The sequence below is a fragment of the Saccopteryx bilineata genome, chromosome 7 (genome assembly GCF_036850765.1).
Source record: "Saccopteryx bilineata isolate mSacBil1 chromosome 7, mSacBil1_pri_phased_curated, whole genome shotgun sequence".
Classification (NCBI taxonomy): Eukaryota; Metazoa; Chordata; class Mammalia; order Chiroptera; family Emballonuridae; genus Saccopteryx; species Saccopteryx bilineata.
In genome coordinates, this window is record NC_089496.1 from 21557456 (window position 1) to 21577657 (window position 20202).

General features: G+C 39.1%; 1 protein-coding gene and 1 pseudogene across 1 annotated transcript in view; one reads left to right on the top strand and one right to left on the bottom strand.

Moving 5' to 3' along the window:
- Positions 1-20202, top strand: part of CDK14 (cyclin dependent kinase 14) — a 635411-nt gene that overhangs the window by 82299 nt on the left and 532910 nt on the right. The gene's annotated exons all lie outside the window — the stretch shown is intronic.
- Positions 4581-18167, bottom strand: LOC136310648 (microfibrillar-associated protein 1 pseudogene; annotated as a pseudogene).

Below are 20202 nucleotides of genomic sequence, written 5' to 3' on the forward strand. Positions count from 1 at the left end.
GACATTAGAAGGACATCCGTTTACATCTTCCTTGACTTTTATAACAACCTCTTTGAGGTAAACTCGAATTTTCTTGCATCAGTAGACGTATTTTCTAATGTCTGAGTTAAAAAGTACAGTTTATTTGTTATCTTAGATTGTCAAATATTATTTAATATAATTAAATTTATATATGATATTACGTGAATGGAAGAGCATTCGTTCTTCCATTGATTACGGAAAATATAGAATGAATAATAAATTTAAAATCACAGTGTAGAAGAAGCCAGATGAGACTCTGGGGTCAGACAGAATGAGTTTCTATTTGTCTTGTTCTCAAACACACTGTTATATATTGGAAATCTATTGGGCAAATTAATCAAACTCCCTCTGTTGGCTTTTCATAACAGGACAGTGCATTAAGTTGCATGTCTTGTCACCACAGATTGGATGTGCATAATATATAGAGATTCAGATCAGAGGCTACAGTGTTGGGCACTTTTGTTCCTTTCAGTCCTTTAGGGTGGAGAAGAGATGGGTGTGATAGAAGTTAGTGCCAGGTACCCTGGCATTTATCATTATGTTATTGGTGTGTGTGTGTGTGTGTGTGTGTGTGTATAAATCCCCCCCCCCAGTGAGAAGCAGGGGTGGAGGGAGGGAGGCAGACAGACTCTCGCATGTGCCCAACAGGGATCTACCTGGCATGCCCACCAGGGGGCGATGTTCGGCCCATCTGGGGTGTTGCTCCGCTGCAATCAGAGCCATTCTAGCGCCTGAGGCAGAGGCCATGGAGCCATCCTCAGTGCCCAAGCCAACTTTGCTCCAATGGAGCCTTGGCTGCAGGAGAGGAAGAGAGAGATAGAGAGAAAGGAGAGTGGGAAGGGTAGAGAAGCAAATGGGTGCTTCTCCTGTGTGCCCTGGCTGGGAATTGAACCCAGGACTTCTACACACTGGGCTGACCTCTACTGCTGAGCCAACCGGCCAGGGCTGGTACATATTTCTAATGGAGACACAATTAGTATTACAAATTGGACAACTAAATAACTTATTTTTAATGGTTTAAAACTTTGTGCAACAAAACAGATTTCAGCCATGCATGGAGTGTACTTTAGAATATGACTGTGTACACAGTTAACACATTTTCCCTAAAACTCTGTTGGATAATTTAAGGTTCTTTTATGGATTCTACAAAGAGTCAAATTCCTGCGTTTGGGAGTAGTATATGTTTTTGAAAGTTTGGATGCTTGGCTTTATTTTGTAAGAGAGTATCAAAGTCAGAGTTTTTATTCCTTCCCTATTTGTTTTCTTGTTACTCTTTTTTGATTTGTATGGTTTTTTTTAAGGAAATACTTTAAGAGTTGACTACTTGAGGCATGAAGTTTAAACTATTGTTGATTGTCTAGCAGCAGACATTTCTGCTCTCTCATATCGCTGGTCCATAAGAAAACAGGGAGGCTCTTAAATTGAGCTTGCTTGCCAGTAAACTTGATCAAATGTCACTTTAATCCCTATGCACTTCTGGCAAACTAAGAGCTATTCTTGAATAGCTTAGTTCACTTGTTTGAGACAAATATTTTCATTACATACTTAGCTGAGGTGGCTCCATTTGTATATCTACTAGACACTTTCATAGCGATCCTCACTTAATAGACTTGTGGGATTACCAGGTATGTACTCTCCATTTGTTCTGAGAACATGTGGACTGGCAATGCTCAGCTACTCTCTGGGATACCCATGCACTGCTGCTCTCATTGGAGAACTGCGTATTTTTGTTAATTGTATTTGTGTTTTTAATAATGTAATATAATTAACAATAAATGGCAAAATATAAGTGCATAAGAAAGAATGGTTGTTTCTATGAAAAGAAAGTTAAATGCATTGGAGAGATACAGGCACATTCTAAACATTTTGTTGTTGACTTGGGTATAGAAGAGACATCTCTAAAGATCAAACAAATTTTGTCCCTGGCCAGTTGGCTCAGCGATAGAGCATTGGCCCAGTGTCTAGAAGTCCCAGGTTTGATTCCTGGTCAGGGCACATAGGAGAAGCGACCATTTTGCTTCTCCACCCCTCTCTTTTCTCTCTCTCTCTTCCCCTCCTGCAGCCATGGCTTGAAAGGTTCAAGCAAGTTGGCCCTTGGTGCTGAGGATGGCTCCATGGCCTTGCCTCTGGTGCTGAATAGCTCGGTTGCCGAGCAGTGGCCCCAGATAGGCAGAGCATTACCGTGTAGGGGGCTTGCCGGGTAGATCCTGGTCGGGAAGAATGTGGCATTTTGTTTGTCTGCCTCCCTGCCTCTCAGTTTAAAAAAAAAAAAAAAAGGATTGTAGAAATTTGGAAAACGAGCCCAAGTGTCTTTAAATCTTCCTCTTACTAAACTCAGTACTGGGATTTGTAGATGATGCTTTATGATTAATATGGGAGGGAAAGACTGAATTTCTGGATCATCTTCAAAGAAAAATTCTTCACTATATTTCAAGATATTTGAGTGAATGTCCTTTTATAGGAATTAAGTTAAATAAAATGTTTAAGGCATAGATTGTACTTTTTGGTCAATCACTACTTTAAAAAAATTTTTTTAGATATTTTTTATTTATTCATTTTTATTAGAGAAACAGAGAAGAGAGAGAGAGATAGATGAAAGAGATAGAACAGGGGGAGGAGCAGGAAGTATCAACTTTCATATGTGCCTTGACCAGGCAAGCCTGGGGTTTTGAACTGGCGACCTCAGCATTCCAGGCCGACGCCTTATCCACTGTGCTACCAAAGGTCAGGCAGTCAATCACTACTTTAAGTAACATTTTGCTTTGTACATTTAGTAGTGACCTCTATTAGTGGTAGATTATTACTGTATATTCTACATTCATTTCCCTTTATCTGTTTGTACACTGAGACTACATTGGAGCCTTATTCATTTTTAATTTTTAATAGTCCAGTTATAGTCCCAAATATTAAAGTTCATACATTTTCACTCTCTAGTAAGACAATTCTTAGAAAACAGTAATAACCTAAAAAAAAATCTTTAGGGTTAATGTATAAATGTGTAAAAAAGATTTTTCTTTTCTGCTACATTTTAAAACTTTTTATTTGGAAATAAGCTAAACTTTCATAAAAGTTCTAAGGATAGTACAAAGAACATTAAAATATCTTCTATCATTTGCTTTATTTTTTTGTCTTTCTATTACCTACGTAATGTTATACACACATAGATACACACATATGTAATCTATACATAGATATACATACAGTCTGTCTTGCTCATATATATATACACACACAATCTTTTTCTGAATGATTTGAGAGTAAGTTGCATATATGATAATATATATTTACCACTAATAAGGTTATTTTACATTCCCCCAGTGTAGTAATTAAGTACAGTGTATTTTGCATTGATATACTTTATCTAATCCAACAATTTTCAACCGGTGTGGTGCAGGAATTTTTAAAACATGTATTATCTGACTAGTCAGGGGCACTGACCTCTTTTCCCTTAGATTGTCAAATCAAAAAGTGACAAGAGCCAACACAACAACAGCTGTCCGTGTGAATGAATCAAAATTATACCTTTTTTTTTTTTTTTTTTTTTTTCTGGATCAGAGAAATACACTTTTTGGTATGCTGCAGAATTTTAGTAATTAGTTTATGCGTGCATGAGTTGAAAAGATTGAAAATAGCTGGTGTAATTTATGATCTGTTTTCCAGTTCTGTCAGTTGGCCCAGTGATATCGTGATGTGGCATTTTTTCCCTCCAGTGAAAAACCAAACCTGGGTCACATATTGCGTTTCGCTGTCATGTCTGTCTTTAGTTTCCTTTAATTGGAAATAATTCTTCAGACTTCCATGTTTGATGACATCAACATTTTTAAATACCGGATTTCTTTTTTAATGGAATGTCCCTCACATGCATTCATATGATGTTTAGATTCAGGTTATGTGTTTCCTGCCAGAACATTTCATAACTGACGTTGTGTTGTGTCCTTGGGGTCTCACATCTGGAGGCACATGATAGCCATCTGCTCCTAGTTTTCATGTTACACTTGATCATCCAGTCAGAGTATTAGCTGATTTCTGTATATTATTTTTTCCTATCCTCCTAAAAGGCAATATGTAGGAAGACATTTTATTTCTTTTTTTTCCTTGGTGTGTGTTTCTTTTATTTCTTGACACATACATAAATGGATTAAAAGAACCTGCCGCCAGCCAAATATGGAAAACAGGTTTCGTGAGTGTGGATTTCCTATAAGGTAGAAGTAGTGTGCCGTACACTTACATGCCCGTGTGTCTGACCCAAGCTCAGGGGCTGGAAAAAGAAACTGAATAGTCCCAAGTGAATCTGGGAAACTAGAGCAGTGATGAAACCTAAGATTTCCAGAAATACTTTTAAGTGAAGATAGTCCTACCTGGAAAGTGCTTTTCTGTGGGTTTATCAGCATGAGTCCAAAGCTCACAAAGCACCTTCAAAAATTGGGTTCCCCAAGTGTTACAGTTGGCAGTCCAATAGACTGGCTACATGGGCCATGTAAATAACAATAAAAAAATCAAGGGCTAGATGCTGAGACATGCCCTTGTGTCCCACAACCGGAAGAATTAGTAGTTGAACTTTAAGTAGTTTTCCGCTTCTTGACAGATGGCCGTTCAAATACATCTTGTACCCCAGCTACCTTTTGTTTAAAGAACTTTGTGTCTGGGCATTCTCTTGACCCCATGCTGAGTCAGAGGAGGTGGCGTCCTGATCCACAAGGTGGGTGTATTTGGTACGACCAGAGCACCCAAAGTTCTTGACCTGCATGACTTTGGGAAGGATGGTTTTGTTGAAATGATCCTCCAGGGTGGGTGTGCTGAAATCCCTCTTGTATACTTCTTCATCCTCATCCATGAAGAAGGCACCCCGGTGATAATACTTCTGTAAGAACTTGTGTTTGCCCTTAACAGCTTTGTTGGTAATAACTTTGCCATTCCCCAAAGCTCAGCTCGCCTCTCTTCCTCAGTTAGGTTTCACATACGTTCGATCTCTGCCTTCTCCTCAAGCGCTTCTCTGTCTTCCCTGCCCCTCTTGATTCTCTTTAGCTCCGGAACTTTCTGTGCCTCATAGTCCTGCTCATCATTTCCATCATGAGTACAGTATTCAGTGCACCGAGTGCTCCAGGAACCGCCTGTTTCCCTCCGGCTCTGGCTTGGTCTCCTCTTCTACAATCTCGAGTGTGTTCTTGCGCTTCTCCTCAGCCATGCGTTTTGCCTCCTGGTCCGGCTCCTTCTCTTTCAATGCTTCAGCCTCACGTTCTTGACCTGTTACTCGATCCCTCTTTCAAATGCAGACTGGCTTGAGACGAGGCCCCATCTCATCTTCACTGTCCGTGTACTCTTCGTACTCGGACTCTGATTCTGACTCTTCCCACACCGCCCTTCACCTTCCACTTCCAGGAAGACATTTCACTTCCATGCAGATATTTTGCTCCTAGATTTATCATCTATTAGCCATGCTTTGTGATAGTTCAAAATGGTGATTTTTCCCCTTCCACCTTGGCCCATGGAAGCAAGAGCCCTCCCCTTTTCCTCTTTTATTTCTTTACCCCTTTATAATTGGCTTGAATTCATAAATTCCCTTTCCCCTCCAATGGTTTATAATTCATTCCTGTTTATTGATTGATTGATTGATTTAAATTTATTGTGTTTACATAGATTCAAGTGTCCCGCTGAATGCACCCCCCACCCTCACCCCTGTGTTCCTCTCAACATCCTCCTTGCCCCTCCCCCTAGTGCCCTCCCCCTTTCCCTCCAGGATTTGCTTTTCTGCTCTCTATAATGCTGTCATTCCAGTTCTTAAAATTATTTTGGTGCTCAAGTTGTCTGAATCAGCAATGGGACCCTTTTCAAGTTGGCTTCTGTGTCTTTGTGATATGCCAAACTATTGCAATTTCACAGTTTGTTACTTTATGGTGTAGGAGATGGTAAGGCTTATCTTATGATTTCTTTTTTATTTTTGTGGCAGAGACAGAGAGAGTCACAGAGAGGGACAGATAGGGACAGACAGACAGGAAGGGAGAGAGATGAGAAGCATCAATTCTTCATTGTGGCTCCTTAGTTGTTCATTGATTTCTCATATTTGCCTTGACCGGGGGGCTATAGCAGACTGAGTGACCCCTAGTTTGAGCCAGCAACGTTGGGCTCAAACTGGTGAGTTTTGCTCAAACCAGATGAGCCTGCGCTCAAGCTGGCGACCTCGGGGTCTCGAACCTGGGTCCTCCACATCCCAGACCGATGCTCTATCCACTGCGCCACTGCCTAGTCAGGCTTATCTTATGACTTCTGCTCCAGCCTTTCCTCAAGGAGTGCTGATGCCTTTGAGTGGGGATTGGTGTTAGAAATTAAACTCTGAGTAGGTATGTTCACGACTTTGGCCCTGTTAGGCCTTTTGAACAGACAGAGCATGTTCATACAAACTCACATACATATATATGTGTATGCATGCATACATGTTCATACATATACAATTCATGTTTTAGAAATTGTGAGTCCACACAAAGTCTCAATTCTGATGCTTCTCCATAAAATATCCTCCATTTAATCTATTATTTTCCCCTCTTTCCTGGTTCAGTTCTGAGTATTTCTGCTGTTCTCTTTTTCTTTTTCCATTATAAATCCATTAATTTTTGTTTCTGTTTTTTTCTGTTTTACTGCATTATCCTTCCATCTATGTGTTTGGAGATAAATTTCATTATATGTGATAACTAGAGAGCTAATGTTTCATAAAAAATGTCATGAGTATCTTTTAAAGCCAATAAAAATTAAACTTTCAATATATATGTGGGCCTATATGTTGCTGATGATGTTACATTCGTCTTACTTGTTCTGTATTAGTACCACTCTGAATCATTGAAGCATGAGAATATGTTTTCATATATTTGGTCTTCCAGTAAATGTTAGAAAAGTATTTTTGAAATTGAACGTATTTCCTTTTGAGATTTTGATGCATATGGCATTGAGTTTTTTTAATTTTATTTTATTTAGACACTTAATTTTAATGGGGTGACATTAATCAATTAGAGTACATAGATTCAGAGAAATCATCTCCATATCATTTTGACATTTGATTATGTTGTATACCCTTTACCCAAAGTCAAATTGTCCTCTATCACCTTTTATTTGATCTTCTTTATGTCCCTCCCCTCCCACACCCCCTCCCTTTCCTCCCTTTCCCCCCTTTCCCCCCTTCCCCGTAACCACCGCACTCTTATCTATGTCCCTGAGTTTCAATTTTGTGTCCCACCCATGTATGGAATCATACAGTTCTTAGTTTTTTCTGATTTACTTATTTCACTCAGTATAGTATTATCAAGGTCCCAGCAATCCCTCTACTGGGTATATATCTCGAAAACTCAAAAACACTGGTACGTAAAGACACATGCAGCCCCATGTTCATTGCAGCATTGTTCACAGTGGCCAAGACATGGAAACAACCAAAAAGCCCTTCAATAGAAGACTGGATAAAGAAGATGTGGTACATATATACTATGGATACTACTCAGCCATAAGAAGTGATGACATAAGATCATTTACAGCATTGAATTTTAAAATGAAATTTGGAAGAATTGTTGTCTTTAGAATATTGAAGTTTTTTGTTCAAAAACATGTTATGTCTCTAGTTTGTTTCCTTCACTGTTCCTTATTTTTGTTTTTTAGTTTTCCTGATATAGCTACTGTGGAATGCTTATTAATATTTTCTGATATTTTATTTTTCCTTTCTTGATATTTTGATTATACTTTTTATTTAACTATATTTTCTGTTTTTTTTTGGGTTTTTTTTTTAACATTGGTGCATAAGAAAACTGTTTTAGCCTACATACTAATTTTAATAAACAGAATAGCATACTATATGTCTTTGGGCAAGTTACTTGCTCTCATCTTTAAAAGACAAAATAGTTGTAACTTTCTCATAGGGATTGTTTAGTTTAAATAAGACGATATTTTTAAAGGAATTACTACATAGTTCATAACAAATGTCAATTGCTGTTATTATGATTTTTAGTTTTTGACAGGTTTCTCTACTGCATTTTCTTGTTGTTTCCAGTGGTTTTTTATTTTCTAGTTGATTTTTGATTATTTCCAAATATGTAGTCATTCACCTCTAAATAAATATTGCCCTTTCTCTTTCCAATTAGGCAAGATTTCAAAGTGCCTTTCTGTAAAGCACTTTAATTCAGGGAAAAGATGCATTACCATTCTCAGCTGCCTTTGACTTACTGGTCAGAATGTCAGCCACTCCTTATGAATGAATTTGGGGAATTACCTTGTGAAAATTAATTATATAATATGGTTTTGTTTATTTCTTGTGAAGACATGGTCTGTTAGAAAGATGTGTTGTCCACAATGGCCTTGTTAAAAACTGAAGTCAACATTATCTTATTTAAAGAGAAGGACTCTGTTTTGTTCCTTAGTGTATCCCACCTCCTTGCATAAGTACTGGTAAATATTGTCAACTAAATGGATTGACCAAAAATTGTTATATGGAGTGCACAAGATAATATTAAAGTTTTTGTTATTATTTTCTAAAAGTAGATGTGGGGAATATAATAAATGGAAATTGCTACTAGTGGCCATCGATCTTGAGATAGAGATTTGTTGAGTGAGTCAGTGGAATATTATTGTCTCCAATTAAAATCTTCCATGTGTTAAACATTCTGTCATGCTTAAAGTGTATTTCAAGTGAATGATGCAGTTCCATTATATTGCATGGACAAGAGAAAATGAAAAACTCTAAGCAAATACCAAATTGTTTCTGAACTAAAGACCAGGGAGGAGGAAAGACTCAAAAACCCATTTGTCACGGCCACCTCAGATAAGTGAATGTATGATCTAATCATGAGAGATTTTTTTTTTTTAATGACGCAGCTGTGACTTATACAATTTAGAAATGTTAACTTGTAACTAGATCAAGCCGTCCACATCAAGGCAGAAGGGGATTATTTATTCAAAAAGGAATTTCACTATTTCTTAATCCATTGTCTGGGTGGGCTGCAAACCCCATGTAAACACGAGAAGCAGGAAGATTTAAGGGAAAGCTAGAATAGATAAATGTGTTCTTGTTTTTTTCTTTGAATGTTAGGTTTTTGGGGTGTCTTGATAACAAGGCAGTTTTTTTACTTGTCCTACTTTGGGTGATATTTCTACCCAACCTCAAAGAAGAATTTAGGCAGTTATTTAAAACTGCCTAAAAGTTAAATAGCATTTAACCTTTAAAACATAATTAACTATTTTCCAAAGGAATTAAAAAATATTTTTAATTTATTGGTTTGAGAGAGAGAGAGAGGAAGGGGGCTAGAGAGAGAGAGAGAGAGAGAGAGAAAAAAAGAAGAGAAAGAAAGAAAGAAAGACAAAGAAAGAAACATGGATTTGTTTTTCCATTTATTTCTGCATTCATTGCTGTGACTCTTGTATGTGCCCTGACCCGCAACCTTGGCTTATTAGGATGATGGTCTAACCCACGGAGCTACTCGGCCATGGCTTCCAAAGGAATTTGAAAAGAAAGAGAAAGGTATTATTAGTCATAATAAGGTAGATTGAATTTAAAAAGCGATTTCTGAGATACTCTGATGAGAATTGTGAAATGCTGGTACCTCCCACTGATGATCTGAAACAGGGAGAGCTGTGGGCGCCGAAAGCAGTGACTGCCAGAGGACAGAAAAGACAGCCAGTAAGTGCCTGATTTACGTCACTGGCTTTGACACCTGAGAAATGTGATTTAGAATTATGATTTCTTTTTTTCTCAATGTCACGTAAATCAATACTAACGCTATTAGAATGACAAAGTATAAGGTTTAAAAGCTCAGGAAAGTATTAGGAAGGAAGTTCAAGAAATCCAGGCTGGATTGTGGTCATCACAGAGCAGTCAGCATGGACATGCCCCGCACTTTCCTAGGGACCTTTCCTTGCATCGAAAATGAGCTGAAGAAAATGATTGCTTACAGATCACTGTGGATGTCCAGTATCTGCTTTGGGGGTCAAGACCAGTGAATACAGACTTCTGATGAAAGTTGGCAATGACACCTAAGAAAATAAATAAGAAATGGAAATATAGGCCCTGGCTGGTTGGCTCAGCAGTAGAGCGTCAGCCTGGCATGCAGGAGTCCCGGGTTGGATTCCCGGCCAGGGCACACAGGAGAGGCGCCCATCTGCTTCTCCACCCTTCCCCTTCTCCTTTCTCTCTATCTCTCTCTTCCCCTCCTGCAGCCAAGGCTTCACTGGAGCAAAAAATTGGCCTGGGTGCTGAGGATGGCTCCATGGCCTCTGCCTCAGGCGCTAGAATGGCTCTGGTTGAAATGGAGCAACAGCCCAAATGGGCCGAGCATAGCCCCCTGGTGAGCATGCCGGGTGGATCCCACTCGGGTGCATGCAGGAATCTGTCTGCCGCCCTGCTTCTCACTTCAGGAAAAAAAATTTTTTTTTACATATATGGAAATATAAATTGAAATAGCATGCAATTTTGTAATCATATTAAAAAACTCAGCAACCTGAAGACTATCTATTTTTCCTTAGATCATAATTAGCTTCCCCTATATGTCAGTACTATGAACTACTTAATTAAAAATTTAGACCCTGGCCAGGTAGCTCAGTTGGTTTAGGGTGTCGTTCTGATAAGCCAAGGTTCCAGGTTTGATCCCTGGTTAGGGCACATACAGGAATCAACCAATGAATGCATAAGTAATTGGAACAACAAATCAATATTTCTCTCTCTCTTCCCACCTTCCCCATTCTCCCCCTTTCTCTCTCTCTAAAATAATCAATTAATAAATATAAAATTAAAAAATATGTTTGATATTTTGTAATATTGCCCTGGGCAGATGGGTCAGTGGATAGAGTGTTATTCTGGAATTGAGATTGCAGTGTGACCTCAAGTCAGGGCACGTATGAGAAGGAACCAGTGAGTGCACAGTTAAATGGAACAATGAGTTGATACTTCTCTCTCTTTCCTCCTTCTCTCTCTCCCTGTTCCTCCCTTCCACCCCCACTTTCCCCCTTCCCTCTTTCTCTTTCAGAAGTCAATGGAAAATTATATTATTAAAAATTTTGTTTCATTGTTTACATAGCACGTGGAAATAACATAATTGTGCATATTAAAACACCAAGTCAATAATTGATAGTCAATGACAGGAATAGCTAGTAACAAAAACATATGGTTAACAGGTTATTGCAATAAACTAGAATACACAGTACAGTGTAGGTAAACACACTATTTTGAAAATGTGTTATTATAATCAAAACTGTCAGCATGGACCCAGTGGGTCAGTGTCCCCCGACAGGGGTTTCCTGAGATCGCCGGTGTTAAAGTCAACATTGATGCCATCAGGGCTGATTTCAGAGAGTTTCAAATAGCGTTCATGTGCAGAAACAATGCCTACAATGTGATTCCGTCACACCACCAACTCATATGCCATAATGACTTTGCAGAAACCTTCCCTCTTTCCTGCCCTCTCTCTTCCTTCATCCCTCTGTCCTTTCCTCCATCTCACCCACCAGAATGACTTTGCTCTTAAGAGTGTACTAGACATGGTGTTCAGAGTTGCAGCGATAAATAAGATAGGATTGTCTCTTGCCCTCTCATGCATGTTTATGTTTGTGGGGCTTGAATGTGCTCAGTGCCCCCAGTTTTCAGACAAGTTCAGCATGCAGTTAAAATCCAGTGCTACTATGCATATTGGAGTCATTTATGTAATTATCTTGATGTTCAAGAGAAGCAAATATGACTAACTGGTTGAAAATGTAGACGAGACTCTGGTGTTCTTAAAGGGACTTGTGGCTACTTTCAGGAGCTATAGAAGATGATGGTGCTGGTTTTAACAACTAATTTAACCTCAGATTTATGGCTTTAAAACTTTGTGTGGGTACAGATTAAACACTGCCTTTATTTTTACTGCCCTTGGGATCACTTGTCGTTTAGTGTATGGACTGAAGGGATGTTTAGGGAGGCAGGGTGTGGGTAGAGAATCCCTTTAAATTGTTGAGCAAGAATGACAGAGAATGGAAGGAAAGGATTAAAGTAGGAGGGCATGCAGGAATGAAAATAAATGTGTAAGTGAGCTATGATCTGTAAATCCTCAGTCTCTTTTGAATTAGAGAAACACTGAAGGCATTTTCCCAATTCAGATCTTCCCATTCTGGCCTCCCAGGGGAGCTGTTAACCCAGAGTAGTTTAGTTGCTGCCTAGAAGTCTTCCTTGGGGAAGACTAGCGAATTATGGTTGTTGGGGACAGACTGCTTTTGTGTATTCTGTATTCACAACGTGAATTTTCAGAACTAAAGGAATTTTTACCTCAAGATAGTATCTGACAACCTATGGAATTTGCTCCAATGACTTTGGAGATATGAAATATATCTTGCCTGTGTCTGGGTCTTCCCCTAGGTAGGGTCTAGGCACTTCATCATTGCCGAATGGGTGAAGCTCCTAATGAATTGCAGTTTACCTGGAAATCATTCTTTGATGATTCGGCAAGAAGGAAAACGTTTGGTCTTTTTTGAGAACATTTTTATAGCATTTTAGAATTTGTGATTGATATGAGACTTATGTAGTCTAACTGCTTTATTGATGCTCGATCTTAACATTTTTAGTTTCCATTTAAAATTTATAAAGTTAATGTACTTTTTTATAGTCTAGAGGAAACTGCATGAAAAGAATCTGATTATTTGTTCTGAGAATAATCTTAATTTTTAATGAAGTTATGTACCGCCAACATTGAGGGTCTGCATCTTCAGACTTTAAACCCCATAAAGCACATCTCACCCTCTGTTTAATGCTCTGCAAGGCATGCAAGGTGGGTTTACTTGGTGTTTGCTGTCTTAGAAGAAGCAGATAGTGTGACACTTGAGTGTGTGGCTGGAGCCGACCACCTGGCTCTAGGTAGGGTATGTTCCAGTTGAATTCTAGCTCCGCTAGGATTCCTATTGAGTGGCTTATTTTTCAGTGTTCTGGTTTCCCCATCTGTCGACTGGGAATAACAATAGTACCTATCTTCCCCAAAGGACTGTTGTACAGATGAAATATGGCAGTTCATGTAAAGATACTTGGAACTACCTGCTGTTATTATCTATATTATTATTAACTTCTTTTGTTATGTCTGGGTAATTTTATTTAGACAGTGTATATGGAATAAATTGAACAAAATACTACAACTTAATTTATTTTATCTTAGAAGGAAATTCTTTTAGAAATACTAAATACTTCATTTATAATTATTCAATCTGATAGTGTGATTTCTCCCACATTGAGCCAGATGGCGTTCTCTAGCTGCAGAATGAAGAATCTTTTAGCTTGTGTCATTTTTGTAGTGATCATGTACATCACTTTAACATGGAATTAAAAAATTAATATATGGCAAGTGTATCTCATGGTAATCATGTTTGCATCCTGGTATTTTTAGGAGCTTAAAAAATGCATTAAAGTCAGTACTTGTAAAGGCTTGTTTTGACAGAGATTACTTTAAAAAATAAGAAAATCAAAACCAGAATAAGCCTGCAAGTTTAATTATAAATGTGACTATGGTTCTCTCAGTGCTTGACTTAGATTTAAGTCCCCAGTGTACTGTGTATTGTGACTTTTAAAGTTTTATGTTTATTCATGGTAACAGTTACTTGAAAATGTATTTTTTTAAACTCTAAATGTTGTTGCTAGTAGGCCACATGCAAAATTTGGTGATTTGCACATAGAAATTACTTAGTTTACAAGTATTTATTGAACATCTAGTATATGCTTATCTCAGTCCTGAACCATGAGATTACAACAGGAATAAAATAGACAGAAGTCCCTGCCATCGTGGGACTTCCTGGGAAGGGAGGCAGGTAACTAACACATAGGTAGACTTTGTCTGCTGGTGGAAAGTACTCTGGGGAAAAGTAAAGCAAGGGAGTAGGCAGGAAAGTTTGTAATTTTAAACAATATGGGCAGAGATGATGTCACAGAAATGTGACTTTTGAGCATAGACTAGAGATCCACAAGGGAGTGAGTTACATGGCTATATGGGGGGAGTGTATTTTAGGTGGGGGAACAAAGGATGTGAGTGGAACAGAGTCAACAAAGGGGAGAGGACTAGGAATGAGGTCAGAAGCATAAGCAACATTTTATAGAGCCTGGTAGACTATTGTAGACTTGACGTCCTCCTAATGAAATGGGAAGCCATTGGACATTTTTGAGCAGAATAAGGTGATTTGGCTTCCATTTTAAAAGAATTGCTTCATCAGCTATTCTGAGACAAGACAGTAGGGAGCAGCAGGAGACCAGTGGACGGTGGATCAGATCACCATCCCACTGGGGTGGGTGCTTGGGAGATATCTACATGCGGGTGGAGTCTGATTGACTCTGAAAGTAGTCAACAGGATTGGCTAACCGCTCGGATATCAGATTAGAGTCATCAAGTCTTTGGGTCTGAATAAGTTAAACGATGGAATTACCATGAACTGACTTGTGGGAAAACTGCTGGAGGAGTCTGTTTCGGGATTGTTGTGGACAGGAGGTCAGCAGTTCTGTTTCAGATGTGTTGAGTTTGAGGAGAAAGGTGCAGGTTTTTATATATAATTCCATAGCAATGTGTGTTATAATTAAAGGTATGACAAATAAAGGAAAATTAGATTTGGTGTGCTCTAATTTGAGAAACATGTACATTTTAAATTTAGAATTGTTTAAAGATATACTTGTTTACAAATACAGGGTGGAGCAAAAGTAGGTTTACAGTTGTGAGTATGCGAAAACAGATTTTATTCTTGTATTATATTTTTTTTGGTTTTGGGTTTTTTTTATTAGTATTATTACTTACTGATTATTGCATTATTTTCCATACAAACAACTGTGAACCTACTTTTGCCCCATCCTGTATGTATGAACTTGTATTTCTGGAAGGCTTCCTTATGTCATCGTCCCATCTAACATTCTCTTTTCTACAATTTAAGAGTGTATTTTATTTTATTGGTTTGATTTTTAGACAGATATGCCCAAACACTCCATTACATATCTATGTTTCAGAAATTTATCTTTGAAGCATTATCTACATTGGGCAGTTGTGGGTTTATTCCAAAAAGATGCCACAATTGCTCAAATATATATATTTGGAATTCTGTTTTTATACTAATTCAAACACTTAACTTGTAAGCCATCCAGAAAAATTAATCTTGAAGGGGTTTTCAATGTTTAGACATTGCCTTTCATTCCACCTCTGCTTTGGCACATTGTACATTGATACTCCTGAAGAGCCAACAGCTTTTCCTGTGCCAGATTTAGTCTTGTGCCCATCAGTAGACTAATGATGCGGGTCAGTGGGAGTGCATGCGGGCTCTGCCTGGTGGAGACGGTTCTGGGGGCAGAGGCTGCGCCTGCTGTTCTCTGCCTCCTGCCCCAGGCTGCCTGGCACTGTGACTGTCCCCACCTCTCAGGCCAAGGGAGACCAGAGTTTACAGAAACTGTTACTAAACACTGGATACCTTTTTATTTCTCTGAAAATATAAATATTATATATTACAAATACATTTACTGCCAATGTAAATGAAAGATTTGCTAATAAGGGATGTTTTTAAATTATATATATCATCTTACAAGAATTCTTGCTACAGAATTTCCTTGTTTACCATTTCTGGATTAGTTACAATTCTCTTGGGGATTATGAGTTTATAGATTTATTTTAAAAAGCCTTATGGACACCTAGTCATGTCACTTATGGTTACTAAAAGCTTAGTCAAATTGGTTGTCTAGCAGAAGAGAAAAGCTTTTCTTTAACTTAATTTTCTCATGCACTTTTTTTGTTTTATTTTTAAATTGTGTTAAAAAGCATGTGACATAAAATTTATCATCTTAACCATTTCAGTTGTATTAATTATATTCACATTGTTTTGCAATAGATCTCTAGAATTTTCTATCTTGCAAAATGGAAACTCTATACCTATTGAATAACAATTTCTATTTTCTTCTCCCAATCATCAGTTTATTTTTAAAAATTATTTAAAAAATTCTAACACATACATAGAGCATTAAAATGTCAAATTATACTAAATGGATGATTGTGGTAAAGCAGTTTTGTATTTTCCATGTGTCTTCCTTTACTTGTCTTAATCTATGTAGACAGTGACATTCAACTCTTTTTATGCTGTTTTTTCTTATTTAAATCAGTGTATATTTTCATTATGAAGACTATGCAGTCACTATCCAGTAAAATAATCTATGCTAAGTTGCCATTCTTGTATGATTTTTCTTGTTTCAACTTGAGTTAATAATGAATATTTGTTGGCTCTTTGTTTCTTTTTCTAAGGTCCCTGCCCCTTTCCTCTGTCCAAATGTGCTGACCGTATTTTAACTGATGAAATGATGTGTGGCCCTCACAGCTCCCACTTTTCCAGCTTCACTCTAGATGGCGTATTATTTAGGCCTGAAGAGTTTCCGTCATCCTGGAACTTCCTTCAGGGCTTCATTATGTCGGATTGAAAACCTTGTGCTTTCTTGTTTTGTAGACACTGTCAGTAGCTTCCTAAGGAAAGGAATATTGGAAGCTAAATTTTTGTTTCTTTCATGGCTGACGATGCTGTTATTTCTGTTTTCACACTTGAATGATAGTTTGGGTGGGTATAGATTTTATGTTGGAGATAATTTTTTTCCTACAGAATTTAAAACCCATTGCTCCTTATTGTCTCCAAGGTATAGATTATTAACTAAAACCCAATGGATTCCTCCATCATAAGGTTACAACCTTGCTTTTTCTGTAACCATCCACATTGTATGTGTAAGGTATTTTTCCCCCGCCGGGAAGGAAGGAACAGGTCTCAGAGCCACGAAGTGTGGAATAACAAAAAGGCTTTATTCAGTACAGAGCGTTCCTCGGACGAGATTTACTGGCCTGGAAGGTGGAGGTCAGGAAAATCGCGCATGGAGAGACCGCATGGGTAAATTTTAAAAAGGGGTCCCTCTAGGGAAGTCGGACTCATATGACATAGAAAAATCTCACTGGCTGATAGTCAGTCGCTTTTTTTCCAAGGACTCCTAGGAAGTTTCTTTTGGTGCGCTTGGCTGTGGGCGGTCCTAGCCAAAGTTCGCGGGCCTGGGTTCCCCACGTGACCATCCCTCTATCTACCAACCTTACAGTATGATTGCCAAAGGATGGATTGGAGGGTACATTTTCAGAAGTCGTGAAATAAATCTGTATGCCTTCAACTTGGAATATCTGTATTTTCTTTTTAAGGACCTAAAATGTGCATGTATACATTAGACTTTAATGGATAACATGATGTTGAGTCCTTACCACATTTGTAGGTCAGCAATTAAATATCAGAATTCCCAGATCTTATATAAATTTGGGGGGATGAAGTCTTCTAGGCCAGGAGGTAGTGTGGATTATCTGTTTCCTGGGTTGGAATATAGAGTGTGCTGGATGGAGGACTCCACACAATCTAATCCTAGAGCAGCTACCAGTCCACAAAGCTCAGTTGGATGCAGAGACTATCCTATTTGCACCTGAACCCAACATGGCACCTACCACGTGTTGTATTAAGAAGAGATTAACATGATTGTGAAAGATAGTGCCATTAAGATACTGATAACAACCAGTATACAAGAAATAGTATGAAGTTGCCTGACCAGGTGGTGGCGCAGTGGATAGAGCGTCGGACTAGGATGCAGAAGGATCCAGGTTCAAGACCCCAAGGTCACCAGCTTGAGCGCAAGCTCATCTGGTTTGAGCAAAAGGCTCACTGGCTTGGACCCAAGGTTGCTGGCTCCAGCAAGGGGTTGCTCGGTCTGCTGAAGGCCCACGGTCAAGGCACATATGAGAAAGCAATCAATGAACAACTAAGAAGTCGCAACACGCAATGAGAAACTAATGATTGATGCTTCTCATCTCTCTCCGTTCCTGTCTGTCTGTTCCTGTCTATCTCTGCCTCTGTAAAAAAAAAAAAAAAAAAAGAAATAGTATGAAGTTAAAGTGTCATATAATAAATACTCTAGGAACTTTTAGTAAAACAATGCTTTTCAATTCTCTGAATTCAGGATCATAGGGGGTTTGGAGCATAAGGAATAATTTGACCTATAGTCTTTGACACCCTAAGGTTCAGGCAGAATCCTGGCTCCACCACTTGTGTGATTTTGTTCATGCTGCTCAAGCTCTCTAAGCTTCATTTTTCTCATATGTAAAATGAGAATAATAGTACCCACCTCCTAGGACCATGATGGCAAGACGATGGCACGCGGCTGCATGTGGCCACATACCAGAGAAGTATGGGGCGGCAACTGAGAAGGACGTTTCATCCTCAGCTCCTGCACGGCCAGGTGCAGTAGCCAAGGATAAAACACTTGCTGTAGTACAGACACTCTGTGCCGGAGGTCTGTAGGCCAACACAGACACAGAGCGTCTAGTTCTGGGACTTCTGGTTAGGCCGTTAGGGGACCTTTGACCTCACTTCTGGCCAGTGGAGCAGGGATCAGCGGAGTGCCACAGGGGACACATCTCTGGGGGCCCTGTGATTGCCATTACCAGCAACCACATAACCCCAACACCATTATCCAATCTTCTGTTTTGGGGGTATCGTGGATTTTTTTTTCTTTTTTTTTTTCCTGAAGCTGGAAATGGGGAGGCAGTCAGACAGACTCTGGCATGTGCCTGACCGGGATCCACCCGGCATACCCACCAGGGGGCGATGCTCTGCCCCTCTGGGGCGTTGCTCTGTTGTATCCAGAGCCATTCTAGCACCTGAGGCAGAGGCCACAGAGCCATACCCAGTGCCCGGGCCATCTTTGCTCCAATGGAGCCTTGGCTGCGGGAGGGAAAGAGAGAGACAGAGAGGAAGGAGAGGGGGAGGGATGGAGAAGCAGATGGGTGCTTCTCCTGTGTGCCCTGGCTGGGAACCGAACCTGGGACTCCTGCACGCCAGGCTGACGCTCTACCACTGAGCAAACCGGCCAGGGCCTGTCGTAGATTTCTAATTGACCATCATTACTGAGATAAGTGAGGGGGAGGCTGGGAGAGGCAAGGGCCTGTGCTATGGGTGCCTGTTTCCTACTATTAGAAATAGTGGCAGCTATCTTAATTTACATAAGATGCAACTTGCAAAATTTCAAGACAGCATCTGGGTTCAGGTGTTTGTCAACTTGAAGTCAAAGCTTGAGAATCTGGAAAGGTGCCGGTTGGAGAATCAAGAGGAATGCCACTATGAACAGGAAATTTGGAGTGCCTGGAACTGATTACCACTTTTAGCACCCTGAAAAATATAGCAATGGCTTTACTCACAATTTTTCCCTCTACGTACTTTTGTGAGACCTTATTCTCAGCGTTAAATAATATCAAAACCAACAAAAGAAACAGATTGACAGATGAAGTTAGTAGCGCTTGCTTGGGCTTGAAGTGTACAAAATACCAACCTTCAATGGAAGATTTAGCCAATGGAGTTCAGCAGCAAAAAAGTCACTAATAGGCAGGTTAGTTAAAGAATTCTCCCTCCCCCTCACTTATCTTAGTTCACGGCACCCCACACAAGTTAAATAATATCAAGACCAACAAAAGAAACCAACTGACAGATGAACAAAGAAGTCAGCAGGTAAGTTAAATAGTTCTTGGTTTATTAAATACAGTTATATATTACAATTATACATTTTTGTTATTTAAACTATAAATATCACAAAATTATGGTTTTTTTTCTCGAAGTGACACACCGCCCAAGTTATGCTCGGTTTTTTGGCGAATTTTTACACACCAAGCTCAAAAGATTTCCCATCACTGTCCTAGGATAGTCAATAGGATTAAATGAACAAATATTTAGCACAGTGACTGGTACATTGAAACAGTCAGTACATTTTAATGATGTTAGTATGATATTAGTTGCAGTTATCATCATCATCATCATCAGTTGCAGCATCTCCCTCTCCTGTGCATGCTCATTCTGTTGCTTTCAGGTGCTGTTTCTCCAATTTCTGATCTACTCCTGGCACCTTAGTTTTAGCTTTAGTCTTTCACTCATATTACTGCTGCCCTAGGGTCCTGTTGGGTTTCAGTGGCTCATTTGATACCTCTAAAATCCACCCTCAAAATTATTACTTGTGATCTTTTAAAACCCAAATGTGACCACGCTTCTCACTGGTAAATCACTTTTCAGTACTCTTCGTAGCCTTCAGGATAAAGATGGTCTTTCTCACAGCTGCCAGAAGAGACTCTTTCCTTAGGATTGAGAACTACTTTTAGCTCCTACAGGCTCCCATTCCCAGTCTTG